Here is a 6,000-nt window from a genome sequence, read left to right on the forward strand (position 1 = left end):
ATATTGGTCAGGCTGGTCTGGAACTTTTGACCAAGTGGTCCACCGGCCTTGGCCTCCCAAAGTGCTGGGATTATAGTCATGAGCCACCGTGCCCGACCTGGCTTGCTTTTACTTTAGCTGGGCTTTCTCTGAACTGCCTGCTAATAGTTCTTCCCACATTTTCTGGTGGCCTCTCAGTGTAACTTTACATAAGGTCAAATTAATTTATCCATTCCCATTTTTTCTTAGATGAGTAAGAGAAGACTTTTCAGACAGTTGCATTAAAATTGTTACAATATTGTATGCAGGGGCCAGGCTGTAGTAAAATTCAGAAGTTCCTGTTTACGTTGGGATGTTTTATAGGAAAATATGAGAGCTGGATTATTGTTGTTAGGCCAAATCCAGAGTCACCGGCTGGTGGTCCTGACAGGAAGCTGGGTGGGTGAGTAACTGGTTTCCCAGAAAATGCCTTCCCAGTCTTGCCAGTCTCTACACCGAAGGAAGTTAGGAATTTATGAAATTATACCAGGTAGAAAGGGCTCTGTCCCAAGCCTGGGTTAGTCTTCAGCTTATAGTCCCTGTTTCTTTTGTTTTTGAGATAGTCTTACTCTCTCACCTAGGCTGGAGTGCACTGGCACAATCTCTGCTCACTGCAACCTCCGCCTCCCGAGTTCAAGGGATTCTCCTGCCTCAGCCTCCTGAGTAGCTGGGATCACAGGCGCCCACCACCATGCCTGGCTAATTTTTGTACTTTTAGTAGAGATGTGGTTTCGCCATGTTGGCCAGGCTGGTCTTGAACTCCTGACCAAAGGTGATCTGCCAGCCTTGGCCTCCCAAAGTGCTGGGATTACAGGTGTGAACCTCTGTTCCCGGCCCCTCTTGTTTGACCAGACATAGTAACTGCCTTGGTTAAATCCCCTGTGTGTCTTGGTTCCGAAGACCCTCCTCTTTGCATTTTTGGTCTAGGAACATAAGTGAATTTGTTGTCCAGCTCAGCGCTTCCCAATTTGCAAAGGACTTGCCTGGGGATGCCGTCAAAACGCAGCTTCGGGTTCCATGGATTTGGCCTGGCTTGAGAGTCTGCAGTTCACAAGCTCGCAGGCCATGCTGATACTGCTGGTCTGAGGACTGCTTTGTCCTTTCTCAGGGTTGGTAGGACTTAGGTGTGGCCTGACTTTGCAGAACACATGCATCATCCTGACTCCTACTGGTGCTTATTTACACATTGATGTTATTCCTTTAAGCCCGTTTCCGTATTAGGGAAAGTGTTCCCAACAGCCCCGTTGCAGTGACCATTTCTCCTGGATTATTCACCTGGGTCTGTATGTCATGCAAGGTGGGTTCTGTGAGGTCTCTTATTTACATAGGTGCAGCAAGAGGCAATGATTAACATCCAAAGACCTGTTTGCTGTTTGCTTAACAACACTGCACTCACATGTTGGGGAAATATAATTTAAAAACAAAATCCCCCAACCCAGGGAGCCTCGCCACTAAGGTAAAAACAAAAGAAAACAATTTTGTGATTGAATAAGCATTAAGCCAAAATGCGATGAGCACCACAGGGAGCCCCTGAAAGAACTGCAGAGACAAATCCCCACTGATACAGCTAAGCGGATACATCCAAGCACCGTGTAAGTGGGTTTTGCCATTTAGAGTCAGGTGACGACTGAAGTTGGGATCACCTTTCCTCTCCAGAAAACAGTTATCTTCCTTGATTACAGTTCAAAGGGGCGGCTCAGGTCCTTGGGGAAACATAACTTGAGTTGGGAAACTGCCAGGAGACTCATTTCACCACTTAAAAGATGTATACACTTTTGAAGAGGACAGAAAGAAATTCTGAAAGAAAGGGGGTGGAAGTAAACCTTGTTTTCTTTCTTTTTTTTTTTTTTTTTTGATATGGAGTCTCGCTCTGTTGCCCAGCCTGGAGTGCAGTGGTGCAATCTGCAACCTCCGCCTCCCAGGTTCAAGTGATTCTCCTACCTCAGCCTCCTGAGTAGCTGGGATGAGAGGCACCTGCCATCACTCCCAGCTGATTTTTGTCTTTTTAGTATAGATGGGGTTTCACCATGTTGGCCTGGCTGGTCTTGAACTCTTAGGTGATCCACCCACCTTGGTCTCCCAAGGTGCTGGGATTACAGGCATGAGCCACCTCGCCTGGCCTTGCCTTGTTTCCAACAGGGATAATTAAGCCTCTAATTTTTGCCCTAACTTTAGTGATTCCTAAAGTCAAAGAACTGACAATCTGTCTTAAGAGTTTAAGAGATTCCTGAGCAACGGTATTGTCTTCAAAATTTTGTTCTAATTGCCTTTCATCACCAGTACTCTCTGAAACCATAAGCCAAAAGCCATGTAAATGCCCCCCCTCCAGGTTTTCCCTGCAGTGCCCATCAGTGTAGGGCTGCCCATATTTTCTCGAGATTCCCAAACCTCTCTGGTGTGCCTGGCCTGTGGGAAGAGATATGTACCTACCTGTAAGGCTGGGACTTCGTGGCATCTCATGGGAAGTACAGTCTTGGTCCCCAATATGACACATCTGGCATAAAGAAGATTATAGATTGGCTATATCTAATTAAATTCTGGTAGAGGCCAGGCACAGTGGCTCACGCCTATCCCAGCACTTTGGGAGGCTGAGGTGAGTGGACAAGTGGATCACCTGAGGTTGGGAGTTCGAGACCAGCCTGACAAACATGGAGAAACCCCATCTCTACTAAAAATACAAAATTAGCCAGGGGTGGTGCATCCTAGCTACTTTGGAGGCTGAGGCAGGAGAATCGCTTGAACCTGGGAGGCAGAGGTTGCAGTGAGCTGAGATCATGTCATTGCACTCCAGCCTGGGCAAGAAGAGTGAAACTCCATCTCAAAAAAAAAAAAACAATTCTTTTCAGGTACACCAGAGTTCACAGAAAAGTGTGACTCAAGGTTAAGTGGTTAGGATTTGGGGCTTGTATACCATCTTCATGGAGGGGGACTCTTAGGAAGGATGAATGGGCCAGAGGAGAACAGCTGGGATTTATGTTAGTCTTGTGACAACAGCTCTTTAGGTGATTGCTTATCCTGGTGAGTGACCAGTGAGAAGAGTCAATTTCCCTAAAAAGCCCCGGTGAGGGGATCTGTGACAGTTGAATTATTTTGGGAGGTTCTGATTTTAAGCAGATAAGTAGAGTTCAGAGGAAAAAAAAAAATCAGTCTGGATATCAGTTCCTCTACCTCATTTTGCCATGAATCAAGGAAATCACCCTGTACTTCTCCCTGGTCAGGGGACATTGAAATTACTTGGTTCTGGCAGGGCATGGTGGCTTACGCCTGTAATCCCAGCATTTTGGGAGACCTAGGTGGGTGGATCACGAGGTCAGGAGTTTGAGACCAGCCTGGCCAATATGGTGAAACCTCATCTCTATTAAAAATACAAAAAGTAGCTGGGTGTGGTGGTGTGCACCTGTAGTCCCAGCTTCTCGGGAGGCTAAGGCAGGAGAATAGCTTGAACCCAGGAGGCGGAGGTTGCAGTGAGCTGAGATCACGCCATTGCACCCCAGCCTAGGCAACAGAGTGAGACTCCGTCTCAAAAAAAAAAAAATTATGGGAGGCTGAGGCAGGTGGATCATCTGAGGTAGCAAGTTGGAGACCAGCCTGGCCAACACAGTGAAACTCCATCTCCAGTAAAAATACAAATATTAGCCAGGCATGGTGGCGCATGCCTGTAATCCTAGCTACTTGGGGTGAGGCAGGAGAATCACTTGAACCTGGGAGGCAGAGGTTGAGGTGAGCCGAGATTTACATTACATTCCAGCCGGGGCAACAGAGCGAGACTCCGTCTCAAAAAAAAAAAAAATTAGCTGGGTGTGGTAGCACCTGTGGTCCCAGCTACTCAGGAGGCTGAAGTGGGAAAATCACTTAAGCCCAGGAAGTTGAGGCTGCAATGAGCCCTGATGGCGCCACTGCACTCCAGTCTAGGCAACAGAGTGAGACTTCCTTTCTGAAAGGAAGGAAGGGAGGGAGGGAAGGAGGTAATTATTACTCCAGTCTAGGCAACAGAGTGAGACCCCCTGGAAGGAAGGAAGGGAGGGAGGGAGGGAGGAAGGAAGGAAGGGAAGAAGGGAAGAAGGGAAGGAGGGAGGGAGGAAGGAAGGGAGGAAGGAAGGGAGGGAGGGAGGGAGGGAGGGAGGGAGGAAGGAAGGAAGGGAAGAAGGGAGGGAGGGAGGAACGAAGGTAATTATTTGGTTCATGGAGAGAGGCAGGTTGTGCTCTCCAGCCCCACACTTTTCCTCTCCGCCCACCTTGCTGAACCCCCATGAATACTTGTATCCAGCCACCAGGGTGGCATTTTGCAGAAAGCAATAATTTGCCCATCAGCTAAAAGAGTTCACACTTCCCCCATGGGGTGTAATATACCATCAGGATCACTTAAGGACTGGAGAGAAGCAGCTGATCAATGAAGAGCTTCAATAACTTCAGAGTCTGGGGCAAGGGAGAATCTAATTTATTCCAACACGGGGGAACCCACAGGGGAAAGAACAAAGAGCCACAAACAAAAAAATCACTTCTCCTTCAGAACCACGTAGCCCACGCCAGGCACCGGGCTCCGGGGTCAAGGCTCCGGGCTCCGGGCTTTACCTTCATCTCACATAATTCTCAGAAGAGTTTCTGAGGCTGGCATTGTTATCTCCACTTTAAAGACAGGGAAAGAGACCCAGGGACAATCACTTGCCAAGGTCACACAGCTAGTGAATGTTGGGTTGGAAGGAAAAGAAACAGGCCAGGCGCAGTGGCTCAGGCCTGTAATCCCAGCACTTTGGGAGGCCTGGGTGGGTGGATCATGAGTTCGGGATTTCAAGATCAGCCTGGCCAACATGGTGAAACCCTGTCTCTACTCAAGACTAAAGGTTGCAGTGAGCCGAGATGGTGCTATTGTACTCCAGAAAAAAGGGTCTCGTTCATGTAGTTTCAAACTAATGAAAAATGTGAACATATTTAAAAGTATTTTCAGTACAAAAAATCTATTATGTATTTCTATTCTGTTATGCCAGTTAATGAAGACATAGATGAAAAGGAGAGAGGAAGAGAGAGATTGAGAAAGTCCAAGAAAACAGGAAGAGAAATGAGACACAGAGGAGGCCACAGACCATGTCAGAAGATCCCGCCCGCAGCAGCAGGTAGCAGAACCAGTCATGACCTCCTCACCCACCGAAGGGCTCGGGGATTCCCGGTGACTTAAAGGTGCCCTCCTTAACTTGCTCCACAGGGGCATTCTAGAGGTTTCCCAGGTGCTGACGGCTGAGCTGGTTTTCAAGCTTCACTTGGAGCTTGCTGACATGATCACAGACACCTGAAAGTCACTTTGAGAAAGGAGCTATGCTGGCTGGTTTTAGCCCACAGTCTATGAACACAATTTGGTATTGACTATCTATCTATCTATCTATCTATCTATCTATCTATCTATCTATCTGAAAACAGGATGGGGTCTCAATATGTTGCCCAGGCTGGTCTGGTTTCAAACTCCTGGGCTCCAGTGATCCTCCTGCCTCTGTCTCCCAAAGTGTTAGAAGTACAGGTGTGAGCCACCACTCCCAGCTGGTGTTAATGTTTGTGTCAGTTTTCAGCCCTCTGTTCCATGTCCCGCTATACAAATGCACACACACACACACACACACACACGGACTTAATATTCTCCCCATCTGAGTGGCTTTCCTCCAACGGAGTGAGTGTGCAGTGCCATATAAATGTGCTCAATAAAGCCCGTGGTGATGACGCAGCTCAGCACTGTCTGAGCTCCTCCACTGTTCTCATCTGGAGTCCTAAGTTTCTGTGTTAAAAGTGGTTGTCATAACCCAAGCCCGGTGGGCAGGAAGGCCTTGCTCCTAACCTGGGTGCAGCACGTCTCCTCTAGAGAGGTGGGAGGCAGCAGCGCCATGCTTTGTGTGGGTCCTTCCCATAGGCAAGCAAAACAGAGGGCCTGAGGGACGGGACCCCAGCATAGGAGATGAATGTTTAGGCCGGGTGTGGTGGCTCATACCTATCATCCTA

Source organism: Callithrix jacchus, chromosome 5, assembly GCF_049354715.1.
Source record: "Callithrix jacchus isolate 240 chromosome 5, calJac240_pri, whole genome shotgun sequence".
In the NCBI taxonomy this organism is placed as follows: Eukaryota; Metazoa; Chordata; class Mammalia; order Primates; family Cebidae; genus Callithrix; species Callithrix jacchus.